The sequence below is a fragment of the Bufo gargarizans genome, chromosome 4 (genome assembly GCF_014858855.1).
Source record: "Bufo gargarizans isolate SCDJY-AF-19 chromosome 4, ASM1485885v1, whole genome shotgun sequence".
Lineage (NCBI taxonomy): Eukaryota > Metazoa > Chordata > Amphibia > Anura > Bufonidae > Bufo > Bufo gargarizans.
The window spans coordinates 42,178,470-42,195,659 of NC_058083.1; the positions used below are offsets into that span (position 1 = coordinate 42,178,470).

At 43.6% G+C, this 17,190-nt stretch overlaps 1 protein-coding gene across 1 annotated transcript in view; it reads right to left on the minus strand.

Moving 5' to 3' along the window:
• Nucleotides 1-4,885, minus strand: part of BLK (BLK proto-oncogene, Src family tyrosine kinase) — a 52,918-nt gene extending 48,033 nt beyond the window's left edge. The window contains exon 1 of the mRNA XM_044289269.1: nucleotides 4,627-4,885. The gene's annotated coding sequence lies outside the window, so the exon portion shown is untranslated. The remainder of the gene's footprint in view (nucleotides 1-4,626) is intronic.
• Between the last annotated feature and the right edge of the window lie 12,305 nt (nucleotides 4,886-17,190).

Genomic DNA, 17,190 nt, shown 5'->3' on the forward strand with positions numbered 1-17,190 from the left:
TTGCCTTCTAGGATCCTTCTGCAAAGGGATTGTTGGGACATTGTACTGTTGATGTTTGCATATATGTATATCTCATGTTTGCATTATAATAATGTTGGATAAAATATTGTTATTTAATAAACGGCTGCTATGGCCTTTCCACCAAGAATTCAGGTTTTGTGTGCTTACTGGGGGTAGGGGGGGAGTGGTTGGTGGGAAGGGTCTGGAATGATCTTACCTCCTTAAGTCATAGGTCTCAGAATCCAACCACAACATGGCTATGACAAACAGGCTCCATCAAATCAAAAAATCTCCAGAAAACAGAAATTTATACATAAAATAATGGACAGGATAAATGGAGAGAAGAGAAAAACATCTGATTAAGGGCCCATGCACACGGCCGTTGTGCGGCCGTTCCGGGCATTGGGGACCGCAATTTGCGGTCCCCAATGCACGGGCAACATCCGTGCGGCGGCCAGAACGGATCGAGACCCATTCAACTGAATTGGTCTGTGATCCGTCCGCACCGTCAAAAAATAGAACATGTTCTATTTTTTTGCGGTGCGGAGGCACGGACAGAAACACCACTCTGTAGTGCTTCCGTGGGCTTCCGATCTGTGCTTCCTCTCCACACCGCACCACATCTCCCGGATTGCGGACCAATTCAAGTGAATGGGTCCTCATCCGTAATACTGGGAGCACACGGCCGGTGTCCGCATATTGCAGACCCGCTGTTTGCATGAGCCCTAACTGAAATACTAAATATGTCATGTACTGCATCTAATGTACCATTTGAAATCTTGCTTATGTTGGGTGCACTACACAGCAGTTAACTCGAGTCCCAGTGCCATACGTGTATGGCGTAAGGGAGGGATTAAAAGATGGATCTAACGTCTAAGCGTAGTGGGCGCCATAGTCGCTGACACCCGAAGCTAATGTCTGTATTTGGATAGATATCCATTAAAAGTTGCAAACTAAAGAGCGCATGTTATAGTCACTTAGGGTGACTTCAAAAAAGTTTTAAAAAAAAAGTTTTAAAAAATATATAAAAAAATATATAAAAATTCTAATCAACCCTTTTCCCCAGAATAAAGAAAAATTACCAGTATTGCTGTGTCCAAAAACGCCTATGCATTGAACGATGTAATTGAAAAAAACTGAAAATGGTCGGTTCGCTGTATTTTTGTTTCTTCACCTCCAAAATTAAATAAAAAACAAAGTGATCAAAAAGTCATACAACCTTAAAATGGTATCCTTAAGAAGTATAGATCGCATCACAAAAACTAGCCCTCACATAGCTCTGCTTTTATTTGTTTTTAGGTATTAAAACACCAGAAAAACTATATAAATGTGATATCACTGTAATTGTACTGACTTGGAGAATGAAGGTTATGGGTCCGCTTTACCACACAGGGAATGCCAAAACCCATAAAACTGTGGTGTACTTGTATTTTTTTTTTCCCAATCTCACTCCGTTTGGAATTTTTTTCTATGCAAAAGTAAATTACAAAGTACACCTTCTCCTGCAGAAAAAAAAAAAAGTTATGGCTCATCTAAGAATAAAAGAGCAATTCTGCCATAAAAAAAAAAAAAAGTGTTACAGCGTTCACCATACAGGATAATTTACATGATATTTGTGTAGTGCGCGTCATTATGGATGCGGCGATACCAAACATGTGGGGGACATTTTAGTTTTGCAATTTAGTTAATCGAAAAGTGTATTTTCAATGGAAAATTTATTTTACTAGAATTTGTATTTATAAAAAAAAAAGCGCCGGTCCAGCCTAAAGTCCCTTAGTGACCTCTGTAGAAAGGTGTATGGGTGGTCACGAAGGGGTTAATTGTCCTTCCACATGTGTGCACCTGAGACAGGGGGTGTATGTATTGTGTATATATGTTCTTAATTACACTTCCACATGTGTAAACCTGAGATGGAAGGGTGGGCACTATATAATACCTCCTGACATTCTCAGCACCATGGCTGTGAAAGAGGACTAGTAGGTCTGAAAGTCATTGCCATGGAGTGTTTTGGTCTGAACATGTTTTCTCTTAGAAACCATTGGATTTTTATGGATTTACTAAAACAAAAAGATTAAGGATTTAACGGTTGTGCCGTAAACTCCTTCTCGTTGGAAAACTTAAACTATTTGCTTGTAGTCTATATTCATAAAGACACATAGAGCTGCATACTCAATACAGTAGCAGGTTTCTAATCAACACTATTTCTAGAATTGCTTCATTTTTTTGGTTTTAGATAAATCAGAGCAGTAAAAAAATTGGTTGCCAAAGTCTGCATGCCCTTTATGTCATTGAAGTCTACATACCCTTTATGTCATCGAAGTCTACATACCCTTTATGTCATCGAAGTCTACATACCCTTTAGGTTATCGAAGTCTACATACATACCCATGTCATCGAAGTCTACATACCCTTTATGTCATCGAAGTCTACATACCCTTTATGTCATCGAAGTCTGCATACCCTTTATGTCATCGAAGTCTACATACCCTTTATGTCATCGAAGTCTACATACATACCCATGTCATCGAAGTCTACATACCCTTTATGTCATCGAAGTCTGCATACCCTTTATGTCATCGGAGTCTACATACCCTTTTTGTCATCGAAGTCTACATACCCTTTATGTCATCGAAGTCTGCATACCCTTTATGTCATCGAAGTCTACATACCCTTTATGTCATCGAAGTCTGCATACCCTTTATGTCATCGAAGTCTGCATACCCTTTATGTCATCGAAGTCTGCATACCCTTTATGTCATCGAAGTCTGCATACCCTTTATGTCATCGAAGTCTGCATACCCTTTATGTCATCGAAGTCTGCATACCCTTTATGTCATCGAAGTCTGCATACCCTTTATGTCATCTAACATCCCTTTATGTCATCTAAACAACTACGCCCACTGGAAGACGATATATTGTGCGTCTATACACATAGAAATGCCTTATGGATTAAGGCTAATTTAAATTTACTAAATATTTTTTCCTGGATCTATAATGAGGTCTTGTAAAAATCAAAAATATGATAGAGATGATTTACGATGCACTTTTATAAAATTCTAAAAAAAACACTGAAAATTACTAACTATTCAAATGAAATAATAACAATAATTAACTAATTAATATATGAACTTAATTTTCTAAAATAACAAAAACCCAATATTTTCTGCTTCTCAAAAAAAAAAAGTGAAGACTAAAATATTTGTAGGCAACTCCATAATAAAAGTAAATCGCTATTTCTTTAAGTACCAATTTGGAACCATGGAAAGAACGGGCATAGTTCCTAATTCGTAGATATTATCCAAATATTACCAAAATTCTAAGATGCCGTATTCTTCAAGATGTCTCACATTAACTGAGAAATGCGAGGCCAAAAAACCTTTAAAAAAGTAAAAAGTAATTTGCATGGTGTGTGGCTAGAATGTCAGATTGCAGATTGTACATTTACAATGGCTTTACTTAAAAGTCCAAGACCACGTGCCATACATTTATGGTGTGTGGTCCTTAGAAGGTTAAAAAATGTACTACACAAACCCTGAAAACATAAACTCATAGAGGGATTAGAGTTGAGAACAAGATCAAACTGGCCAAAGAGAGGAACCTCCAATGACCATATCATACAGCAGGGCTCCAAAGGTCCAGCAGAAGACAACCCCATTTGGAGGTGACCTTGATGCCCACCACTACATCTTATTCAGCATACATCCTGTGCGTACAATGCTACCAACAAAGACTAAGAGGACCTATACATGTCCTGTATGGATGGAGGGTGGACCTCAGGATCATCTCTTCTGGAGGTTCCAAGGAACCTCAGTCCCACACTGAGAAATGCTCTTTAATGTGCTCTCTGTGCTTTTTGTTCTGTAAATAAATGGTGCCCCAAGTCATGGACACAAATCACGGGATGTAACGGAATTTTATTTTTAATAATATTTGTATATTTCCAATCTTTATACAACAAAAAAAGTAAAAATCCAAAAAAACTAACAAACAACCAAATGCATAAGGTTTTAAATTCTATTATCTTTTCAAAACATGATATTAGAAACCATCCCGAGTAGAGGAACACTCAAAAAATAGTGCTTGGGTTCCAGTGTCCGACTCCTTGTCAACACATTAATAATAATAATAAAAAGAATGCTAAAAGTAGCATTAATACTAGTAATAAAAATCAATAACCAATAAGAGAAACAATAATATGACACTGATGATATTTTAAAAGTAACAATCTAATAATAATAATAATAATAATATAATACAACTATAGTAATCATAATATAATAGTAATAAGGATCACATTTTTTTTAAAATAAAACTAATAATAAGAAAAATAATAAAAAAATAAATACAAAAAGATAGAAATCTTATAAATCTTAATCTGTCTCATTAATAACACTACTGTACTTGCCCCATCTGCCCATATACTATGCCCTATAGGGATGACTGGGGCCATACCAGAGCTTTTATTTCCTATAAACATGTGTCACAAACTGGTGCAACCATATTAGCATTTTTTTGGTTGCAGAAAATATTTTCCTGTAAATTTCAATACAAAAAGTTGGATACAAATTTTGGGCAAGACTTTTGTGCCCTGTAAATATCCCCATAAAGAAATCCTGAGTGGCCTACCTCACTGGTCAGTGTTATAAGTTGGTAGAACTCATGGAGTCCAGAGAAATCTCCCTTCTTCCAGTAGAGGCTGCAGCGAGCTCCATACACTGGCATGCAGCTTGTGAACTGTCAGTTACAATAAGACAAGACCCCTGCTTCCTGTCAGCCCTGCTCTGATAAATTTCTTTGGTCGCTGACGTTCAAATATACCAAAAATAGCACCCAAGGGTGTCGCTGGTTATCTGCGTTCCCACTTTATTATCCTGTAATCAGTTGCAGAACGTATATTATTTTTATCCCCCTCGTAACTGTACGGAATAAAGGAGGAAACATCTGACGACAGCAGACAGCGTGTCAGTCCACCAGACGGCAAAATATTATTTTTGAGAACAGGGAAATGTCTACAGGTTTCATATCTAGAATTTTATTTTTAAACTTTCATTGTGAACTGGTCCACAAGTTCTGCTCAACATGTGCCCACTCATTTCTCTTTTAAAGGGGAAGTAGCTCCATAACATGGTATACGTATTACATTATTTATCCTGTATTATACTCCAGAGCTGCACTCACTATTCTGCTGGTGGAGTTACTGTGTACATTACATTACTTATCGTGTACTGATTCTGAGTTACATCCTGTATTATACTCCAGAGCTGCACTCACTATTCTGCTGGTGGAGTTACTGTGTACATTACATTACTTATCATGTACTGATTCTGAGTTACATCCTGTATTATACTCCAGAGCTGCACTCACTATTCTGCTGGTCCAGTCACTGTGTACATACATTACTAATCCTGTACTGATCCTGAGTTACATCCTGTATTATACTCCAGAGCTGCACTCACTATTCTGCTGGTGGAGTCACTATGTACGTACATTACATTACTTATCCTGTACTGATCCTGAGTTACATCCTGTATTATACTCCAGAGCTGCACTTACTATTCTGCTGGTGTAGTCACTGTGTACATACATTACTTATCCTGTACTGATCCTGAGTTACATCCTGTATTATACTCCAGAGCTGCACTCACTATTCTGCTGGTGGAGTCACTATGTACGTACATTACATTACTTATCCTGTACTGATCCTGAGTTACATCCTGTATTATACTCCAGAGCTGCACTCACTATTCTGCTGGTGGAGTCACTGTGTACATACATTACATTACATATCCTGTACTGATCCTGAGTTGCATCCTGTATTATACTCCAGAGCTGCACTCACTATTCTGCTGGTGCAGTCACTGTGTACATACATTACATTACTTATCCTGTACTGATCCTGAGTTGCATCCTGTATTATACTCCAGAGCTGCACTCACTATTCTGCTGGTGCAGTCACTGTGTACATACATTACATTACTTATCCTGTACTGATCCTGAGTTACATCCTGTATTATACTCCAGAGCTGCACTTACTATTCTGCTGGTGTAGTCACTGTGTACATACATTACTTATCCTGTACTGATCCTGAGTTACATCCTGTATTATACTCCAGAGCTGCACTCACTATTCTGCTGGTGGAGTCACTATGTACGTACATTACATTACTTATCCTGTACTGATCCTGAGTTACATCCTGTATTATACTCCAGAGCTGCACTCACTATTCTGCTGGTGGAGTCACTGTGTACATACATTACATTACATATCCTGTACTGATCCTGAGTTGCATCCTGTATTATACTCCAGAGCTGCACTCACTATTCTGCTGGTGCAGTCACTGTGTACATACATTACATTACTTATCCTGTACTGATCCTGAGTTACATCCTGTATTATACTCCAGAGCTGCACTCACTATTCTGCTGGTGGAGTCACTATGTACGTACATTACATTACTTATCCTGTACTGATCCTGAGTTACATCCTGTATTATACTCCAGAGCTGTACTCACTATTCTGCTGGTGGAGTCACTGTGTACATACATTACATTACTTATCCTGTACTGATCCTGAGTTACATCCTGTATTAAACTCCAGAGCTGCACTCACTATTCTGCTGGTGCAGTCACTGTGTACATACTTTACTTATCCTGTACTGATCCTGAGTTACATCCTGTATTATACTCCAGAGCTGCACTCACTATTCTGCTGGTGGTGTTACTGTGTACATACATTACATTACTTATCCTGTACTGATCCTGAGTTACATCCTGTATTATACTCCAGAGCTGCACTCACTATTCTGCTGGTGGTGTTACTGTGTACATACATTACATTACTTATCCTGTACTGATCCTGAGTTACATCCTGTATTATACTCCAGAGCTGCACTCACTATTCTGCTGGTGGAGTCACTGTGTACATACATTACATTACTTATCCTGTACTGATCCTGAGTTACATCCTGTATTTTACTCCAGAGCTGCACTCACTATTCTGCTGGTGGAGTCACTGTGTACATACATTACATTACTTATCCTGTGCTGATCCAGAAATACAGCCTGCGTTATACTCCAGAGTCCAGAGCTGAAATCATGGTTCTCCAAATTCAGAGCTAAAATGTCTCAGTATGCTTGCTCGGTGTCTGCACAGACCTTGCTCTGACGAACTGCATACCGAAAACGGTCCCAGGCGCTGTACATCAATCTACTGTAGGAAAACACAGCTGTCCTCTGTATTATGCCAGCTAGGAAAATCAATTAGAGGTTCCTGTCTATAAGCTTGCTGACTGTTTCCAAAAGGTGAATATATTAAACTGAAGGAGATCATAATCAAATTATTTTCTTTACTGACATGAAAATTAAGGTGCCCGTTCACCTTTAATAGCTGTCAGTCGAATGCCCATTAAAAGGGTTATCCCATGACTAATGTAAAAAATGAAAATCAGACATCATGTAGTACATGACTCTGTCTAACAAAGCTAGAACCAGCCCTGTACCTCACATGGATCCATATATCAAGCTGACAGCTCAAGGGGAGTGTCTATTCTGCTGCAGCTAAAGGGGGCGTGTCTCAGCTCTGCCTATCACAGCTCAGGGGGCAGCTGAAAGATTAAACTGAGCATGTGCGGCCATCTCCGTGAGCAGGACAAAGAAATAAGAAAAGAACATACAGCAGGTGGCGCTATACAGATACATTTTATTGAATAGCTCAGTGGCTATGCTAAATTTTTAATTACATGCAATTAGAAAAGTATTCAGATCCAGGTGCTGGTTTGAAAACTGCGAAAATATTTTTCATGGGTCCAACCCCTTTAAAGTCGTCAGCTATCTCTCCTGACTGTTAGGAAACAGGAGCAACAACCCCCGACCTCTGCAAATTTCAGATCCATCCCTGGTTTCACCTCATTTTAAGAGGGCTTAAAGCTGAAATGATCCTCTGCCTGACACGAAACCCCAAAACAGGTAAACGGATGTTCAGGTCGAGTGTCCCATTTTTGAGGCTCTTTGGTCACTTTGACTGACACATGCAAAAATGTCAGAAAAGTGGATGGGGAATTGCCTTTAACCCCTTCAAACCCTTGGCTGTAACAGTACATTGTATCCTGTGCCATTTATAGTACTGGTGTCTCTTTTATGTGGCCTAAGGGTAATTGTGGCTCCTTAGGAGGTCACAGCCTTGATGTGAGTGCTACTTGTGCTCTCCCTATGGCCGCCCCAGATGATAACAGGGACTAAAAATATTTCTTCAGCACTAAAATAGATTATTTTACGTCAGTGGACTGTTTAACACTATATTGTAATACTATCCGCAGAATCAACCCTATTAGGGTAGGGTATGGTTGATCCTGCTGATTAAAATGACACTTGTCTTGTGAAAATCGGTTGAGGTGCTCTCAAGAAAAACTCAAGCCAATCTCATATTGATGACTAGAGAAGAGCGAATCGAAGTTGATGAAGTGGAATTTTATCTGAATTTCAGGAAAAATTTGATTCACACCGAATCCGAATTTCCTCACACTTTGTGGTAACAAATCTATTTTTTTTCTAAAATGGCTGCTGTACGTGTTAGGACATGGAGCAAGGAACTCTGGGAACGAGGAATCACCCACAATGCCATGCATGCAGCCAATCAGCAGCCAGCCAGCCCTGTGATGTCACAGACCTATAAATAGCCTCAGCCATCTTGGATTGAGCCATTTTCCAGTGTACTTAGTGCAGGGAGACGTCAGCAGGCGCTAGGGACAGTGGTAGAAAAGACTTCAAAACTTATATTTTGCTGTATAGAAGTTCAGGGATGGGTTGCAAGTGCTGTTTGATACAGCCATTACCAGGGTTTATTACAAGGAAATATTTTTATGTCTTATTTGCCCTTGTGCGGCGCAGTTACAGTATATGTTCTAAAGCCTTTTTTGGCTTGTATTAGTGGGGGAAAAGGGCTTATTAGCCGTTGTGTGGTGAAGTGAGAAAATTACAGCCCTTTTTGGCTTGTATTAGTGGCACAAAAAAAGTATTTGCCGTTTTGTGGTGAAGTGAGAAAATTACAGCCTTTTTTGGCGTGTATTAGTGGGGAAAAAATATATATATTTGCCATTCAACGGTGCAGTTAAATGTTCTAAAGCCCTTTTAGGCGTGTATAAGTGGCATAAAAGATATATTATTTGCTGTTCAGCTGTGCAGTTATATGTTCTAAAGCCTTTTGTGGTGTGTATAAGTGGAAAAAAAATAAGGGCCTATTTGCCGTTCAGCGGTGCAGTTATATGTACTAAAGCCCTTTTTGGCGTGTATTTGTGACAAAGAAATATATATTATTTGCCGTTCAGCGGTGCAGTTATATGTTCTAAAGCCTTTTGTGGCGTGTATAAGTGGAAAAAAAAGGGCTTATTAACCTTTGTGTGGTGAAGTGAGAAATTACAGACTTTTTTGGGGGTGTTTTAATTTCCTTTTTATTTATTTGATCTAACAGTATGTCAGACAGAGAAGTGCCAGGCCCTGCACAGGTGATTGGCAGAGGCCTAAATGTTTCTGGCGCAGGCACAGGTCGCAGCAGAGTAAGGGGGCGTGGCAGCAGGAGTCGCAGCGAGAGGCCCGAGCTCCCGGTGTCATCTAGCGTTCGTGTCTTGACCAACAACCCAGCGGTTCTTGAATGGTTGACTCGGTCATCCACTTCATCCCAAGTGACATCAGACACCCACAGCCAAGAGTCGGTGGGTTCGTCAGACACAACGCTTAGTTGGCATGGCCCGAAACTAGGCCCTGTGCCATCACCTGTCCTCAACCTGCCTCTGTCTTTTCTATTCCCTCAGCCAGAGAAGTATTATATGCTGTGCGCTCAGTTCCACTATACAGCGAGAACGAGCTACTAGAGGACAGTCAGCAGCTACTGGCCAGTCAAGATGTGGAGGAGACATCCGCTGATTCCTCCAGTAGGTGGGCAAGTAGTGATGAGGAGAGTGGCGTGATAGTTGGTGTTGCGAGCGGTCAGGCTCCTGACCCAGAGACCGTTGAGCAGGACATCAGTGACGTGCAGACATTACTCGATGATGATGATGTAGGTGATCACACTTGGGAGCCGGGTGAATTAGGGGCTTCATCATCATCGGGAGAAGAGGGTGGCAGCTTGCCCGTGAGGCAGCGGCGGAGCCAGCAATTTACTTAGCGTGGCCGGGAGTCAGCAGGGTGGCAGCAGTGGGAGTTTGGGAGCCAAACGTGTCCGGGGTAGACCACCCGCTTCACAGGAGCCTACCTGCCCGGAAAGTAGTGGTGCAGGGGTTCACAGAAACAGCGGCGGTAGCAGTCAGTGCGGAGTGTTGGGGGTAAAATAACCTACTTGGCGGTGTGGCAGTTTTTTGTTAAGCCACCGGAGGAGGTGAACATGGCCATTTGTAGAATCTGTGGGCAGAAAGGTAAGCGTGGCCAGGGTGCCAATGTTGGCACCACGGCCCTGCGTCAACATATGCAGCGTCACCATAAAGTGGCCTGGGAGAACTGTGGCTCCGATGTGGTGATCCAGCCTGCCCCAGCAACCACTGTATCACCCAGTGGCATGCACCCGATTTCAGGCAGTCAAGGCTCCACCACCTCAGCCAAAGGGAGCTGTCTGTCCTTCCCATCATCTGCTGGTCCTGATGCTCCTGCTCCTCCTTCTCGTCAGTCATTCCGTCAGCAATCAATCACTGAAGCGATTGCCAAGAGACAACAGTATGCGTACACTCATCCAATGGCACAGAAGCTAAACGTGCTCCTGGCCAAGTTGCTGGTGCTGCAGTCCCTCCATTTCCAAGTAGTGAACTCTGCACCTTTCAGAGAACTGATGGCTTGTGCCAAGCCGAGGTGCAGAGTCCCAAGCCATCATTTCTTTGCAGTACCAGCCCTGCACACATATGTAGAACAGAAGGTGGGCCAGTCCTTGAGCCTGTCGGTGTCTGCCAAAGTGGACGGCAGCGATGATGTGTGGAGCTGTAACATACGGTCAGGGGCAATACATGTTCTTTACGGCCCACTGGGTGAATGTGGTTCCTGCACAGCCACACCAGCAACTTGGCCAGGTGAGGCACTTCCACCTCCTGCGACAATGTCCGCCTCTGCCTCCTCATTCTCCACCATGTCCTCAGCCTCCACTACAGGGACAATTCACAGTATCCCTCCAGCATACCACATGTGCAGGGCACAGCGGTGTCACGCTGTTCTGCACCTCGTTTGCCTGGGCGAACGGAGTCACACATGGGAGCAACTGCTCCGTGTCCTTCATCAAGAAATCGAATCCTGTCTTTCTCTGCGACAACTCAAAATCGGAACCATGGTGACCGACAACGGGAAGAACATGGTGTCGGTGCTGCGTCAAGGAGGGCTGAGCCATGCGCCCTGCATGGCACACATGTTCAATCTGGTTGTCAAGCGGTACCTGAAGTCTTCCATCCATCTGCAAGACATCCTAAAAATGGCCAGAAAACTTGCATGCACTTAAGCCACTCATACACCGCAAAGCACACCCCACTTGAGCTGCAGCAGCAGAACAGCATTCTCCAACATAGGCTAATATGTTTCCACCCATTGGAATTCCACCCTCCATATGTTGGACCGACTATACGAACAGAGAAAGGTCATAAACAATTTTTTGATGATCCAAGCAGACAGGAGTACTCCCCTTTGTAACTGCTATGTCAGCCAGTGGCAGCTCATGCGTGATACATGCCGTTTGCTCAGGCCCTTAGAGGAGGCCACGTTATTTGTCAGTCGCCAGGACTACCGGATGAACAACGCCATTCCACTGCTTCATGTCCTGGAACATAGGCTGGTAAATCTGGCTAGTCAGGGGACTGGAGACGCGGCGCCTAGATCTCACGGCCACATGAGCCTTGTGGGGGCTGAACTGGAGGAGGACATTGGAGCACAAGCAATGTGTAGCGAAATGGGTGTTTATTTCTACACAGGTGACAGGAGAGGAGGAGCAAGAGCAGTCAGAGGAGCTACAGGGCAATGAGGAGGACGAGGCAGAGGACCCAGACACACCAAGGCAGTATGCAATGGAGATGGAGGCAGGGAGTCCTTCCAAGTCACTTGCCCAGCCAGTAGTGTGGCATCAGAGCAGGTGTTTAGTGCGGCGGGGGTCATAGTTACCCCAAGAAGAACTCGCCTGTCCACCAAAAATGTGGAGCGACTGACCTTTGTCAAGATGAATTTCCACCCACCAATGCCTGATGCATCAGACTAGATCATCCATGGTGCCACACCAACACTCACAAAAGAGACCGGTTTCTTCTGGAAAACTGCCTCAGCTACTATTCTGATGCTGCCACCTGCCTGATGCCACGTGCTCCTTCTTTCACCCACCATCTTCAGCTGGTACTGGTATTGCCACCCACCTCCCCACTCTGTGGTCTCCTGATACTGCTCCCACCTCCACACTATGTCACCTTGCCACCTCCACACTGTCATTGTGCCACTCTGTGGCCTCCTGATGATGCTGCTGCCACCTCCACACTCTGTCATTGTGCCACCCTGTTGGCTCCCCCTGATGCAACTGCCACCTCCACACTGTCAATGTGCCACTCTGTGGTCTCCTCCTGATGCTGCTGCTGCAACCTCCACACTGTCATTGTGCCACCCTGTGGCCTCCTCCTGATGCCGATGCTGCCGCCACTTCCACACTCTGTCATTGTGCTACTCTGTGGCCTCCTCATGCTGCTGCCACCTCCACACTGTCATTGTGCCACTCTGTGGCCTCCTCCTGATGCTGTTGCCACCTCCAGACTCTGTCATTGGGCCACTCTGTGGTCTCCTCATGCTGCTTCCACCTCACCACTATGTCATAGGGCCACTCTGTGGACTTCTCATGCTGTTCCCACCCTTCCCACTTCATGACTGGGCCACTATTTTGCCTTTCGGCCTGGCTGACATCATCATTTATTTGACCCTTCTTCTGATGTGTCAGAAGGAAGGAAAAATGAGATGCACAACGGCTCCTGTCTATGTAACAACTGTAAGGTCTGAATGACATGGTCCCTATTTTGCATCAGAATTGGCTTATGATTTGGTAGCCAAGAGCAGGAGTGGGTACAAAACAGAGAAGACATACAAATATTCCATTCACGTGTCATCTTTGTTTTGGATCCACTCCTGTTTTTTGGGGCCTTAGCAATACTGATGGATTACTGACCAAATGCTGAGCGAGTGAAGGCGGATGCTCCACAGACAGGTTCAGTTTTTTGGGGGTTATTGTTCTGTAGGATCAGAGGAAGGGCAAAATAATCAATGATGTCAACACAAACTTACTTCTGACACCCTCTCCACTCTGTCGGGGGGCTCTACTTGTATAAGCGTTTAATAGAACAGGTTCTGTAGATGTATAATAACTGTTTGGATGTGTGGTGCAGCACAATGGCTTACAATCTTACAAAGCTCTACAGTATTCCCCCTCCCATAACTGGTCTTGTAGAACGTGACTGAGTATTCCTCCTGAGCAAACCGCCAGCCTGGCTTGAGTTTGTGGGAAGTTTATCAGCGCTCCAGTGTGAAATGTCACTTTAAGTTATGGAGTCCTTGCAATGGACAGTAGCAACACTTGTGGCCTGACACAGAGACCCTAACTAACTACAGGCCTGGTCTCAGTCTCTAGGCGCCAACACTGTAATGAGGTGCCTGCACCATCTTACCGACCCTGGTTTTCTCTGCATCCACTTGTGACTCTGAACAAAACAAATGCCTCTCCAACAAGCATGCGGTCCAGCAGTGTATGTAGCTTTGCTTCTCAGCTCTCATAAGCGTTCCTGGAAGCAATCCTCCTTCCTCTGGACAGGATCAGGGTCTTGGACACGATCAGCTTCACTTAGCTGCAGCTCTGGTCACTGATATATGCTCCCACACCTGGATGCCGTCAGATCCTCTGCTGACACAGTTCCTCAGTCTCAGCTCCCTCTAAGATGGCTGCTCCCTTTTTCCTACTCTCCAGGCTCTCTGTGTAACTCCACCTCTCATGGATATGGAAATATGCAGTCTGTAGCTGTGTTTAGGAAACAGTGGCATCTTGTGGCCAAACAGCATAATGTCAAACCAGATCATTTAATTTAATCTACACAAACAGTGTTCAGACAAGGAGAGCTGTTTCCCCATCTCACATAAATAGCTATGTGGAATCAGCTGCCGACGATGTAAAAGGAGTGCGCTTCACGCTAACGCTAACATTGATCTGTAAGGCTGAGTTCACACTTAAGTTAGTTGGTCAGTTTTGGCCCCGTAACTGCCCAAATAAGTGAAGTGTGCAGTGATTCTAAGAGCGACGCCTGTCATCTGCGTGTCATACTGACTCACAGTATTATTTCACTACCACAGCAGACTCCCTATGCGTGTTACTGCAAGGCACAGTGTTCTACACCACTATAAAGGCTCTCTGCAGCCAGGAAATAGCCGTTTTTTTTTAACGCAATTCACCACAAATGAATTTGTATTGAAGCAAATTGTTTTCAAAAAATTCGGCGAACTGTCCGAATCGAATTTTTGAGAAATTTGCTTATCTCTATTGATGACCATTTCTGAAGATAGGTGAATCTTTAGTGAATTATTGAAAAATTCGATTCGCCTGCTTCACCGAATTTTACAAAAAAATTCACTTTGCGACTAATTACTTCGTCACGAAGCGCATTTCTTTGTAAGTAGTGGGTGCAATGACAGAGAGCGGCGATTGCACTGCACCCCGTCATTGTACCCCTCAGATGCCACGTTCATACATGATTGCGGCATCTGATATAAATAACAGAGTGTAAAATAAACAAATCATACCTGATCCATTTGCTCTCGATGGACCGTCCGCCACCACCTTGCTTAAAGATCTGGCGCGAAATCTTGCGCAGCCCGTTATAATGCCGGCCAGTGTAGTGAAGTCTTACGTCACCACGCATGGGATTTTGGCCAAGAGAGTAAAGCAAGATGGTGGCAGTCGGCCTGTCGCGAGTTTTATTTGTTTTGCACTATTTCAGGTTAAATCGATTCGCTACCATGAAGCATGAGGAAATTGGGCTTTGCGGCGAATAGAATTTATCCTGAAATTCGCTCAACATTAGCCATCAATATGACAATCCAGGAAAAATACCTTTAAGTCAGGGGCTCTTCTGTCTTCAGGGGCCACCCATGGTCTGTCTCCTTTGCAGGTTATAGGGTCATTAGAGCTGACATCTGGGAAGCTATATGTGGTCCTCTCATGTCTGTTGGATGTTCCACCTACAGCTGACATTTCAGTTTGTAGATGAATGCAATTACAAACATGAAATGAGGTCAGCAAGAAGGAAATGCTCGAACTAGCTTGACCATGTGAGGTCTATGGGTGAAAGACTGAGAAATGAGACCGGTCACCAGAGTCACTATAACCACATTAGCGTCAAACAGTTGGTTTGTTACTGAAGACATAACCGCTGCACGCACTCTTCCAGCCCATGCACATGATAACTAGCATGAAGAGCCATAAGTGTTCGGTCCCTAATGTCCTACCAAAGTAGCAGATGGTTCTTTGGTCCCTCTGATACATCAAGGGTGGGTCTTCATCTTCTATAGCCAAGCCTGTTCCTACTGGATCATAGGCCTACACTGCAGTCAATTTACAGGTGAAACCTTAGAAGAAAAAAACTGTGGCGTGATTTCCCATCGGTTCCTCATTTGGACCTTGGGAGAATTACATTCCCATGTTTGAACGTTGATTTGGAGATTTGAGTCTACTGGTGGAGTTTTTTTTTTTCTCCAAAGTTTACTGGGGGAGATTTCCTGGTCATCTTCACAACCTAAAGGGGTTCTGCAGCTTTTTCTTACTGATTTCAACTGTATCTACATGCTGAGGATGGGGACCAGGAGGGGCAATGACATCATTGCATTGAAATGTCCAGGTCGGGCTATCGACAGCAGGAAGGAGGAAGTGGATTGAGGTAAGGTGTTAATTAGTGCAAAGGGGGTGTAAAGGGAGACAGAAAAGGCATGTACTGGGATATTACTATTGTAGGTGGACATAAAAGGGTACTTTATTATTGTATGAGGGTACAAATGGGGCACATTACTATTGTATGGGGGTACAAAGGGGTCTACTATTATTGAGGATGCACAAAGGGGGAGATTTCTAATGTGAGGGGGACATTGTTATCATTTGGGGTGAGAGAAGAGGATAAAAAGATGGGGAGGGTGCTGGAAAGTAATGAACCAAATATGTCTCAGTGGTAACCTCTACTCTGCATGCACTAGTTGTGGCTGGAAAAAGTTTTCATTGTGGTCTGGGATAGATGGAGAAGAAAAGGGATAGTTAGCAACTCCAAGGAGAGACATTTCTTGCAATTCACTGAAAAGAAAATGTAATGTAATTATACCGTCTGCAGAGCCCCACAGTACAACTTTTGTCTACCGATATATGATCAGTGTAAGGTGGTCATTTCGGTCTTATAGCAGTACAGTAGTATAATCAGTCACTATGTGGTGGTAAATAACATTCAAATCTTGCTTTTTGTTTGTGTGTGGGGGGTGGGGGGGGGAAAGTATATTTCTATAGGCCTGGGCAACCTCACTGGATCTCTCACATCCAAGCAGCTTGCTGATGGTGGTAGGGGCCCAGATCCTAAATTTGTCCTGGGGTCCATAGGCCTCTAGTATGTCCCTGCTACCAGAAATTGTGAGAGATGGATAGCATGGAGCAGGGTCCCTTACATGTGATCTAATAGATAGTAGACGGTTATTTTGATTAACCGCTTAAGGACCAGGCCCTTATATGACCTTAAAGGGGTATTATCAACACTCTATTTCATACTTACCTGCTCCCAGCGCGCTGTCCACTTCCTGGGTTCGGCACTCCGCAGGTGGCGGGCTCCATCTTGATTGAAGTCTTCTCCCGGCCGGGCCGCGCGCTTTACTGAACGCGCATGCCGAGCCCGCGCATGCGCCCTGGAGACTTCTTCCTGTCAAGTATACTATACTGGCCAGGAAGAAATCACCATAGCGCATGCGCGGCCTCGGCGTGCGCGTTCAGTACAGCGCGCGGCCACCGCGATTCCTGAGAAGAGCGGTGGCCGTAACCAGGGGAGACGGAAGACAACAGTCAGGTAAGTATATGTTTATTTTCTTCTAAGGGGTGGGAATTTGTTAATTAAATATTTTTAGAAAAATGATCACTGTTAAATCATTAACAGATTTAACAGTGTAAATTAAGATGGTAATACCCCT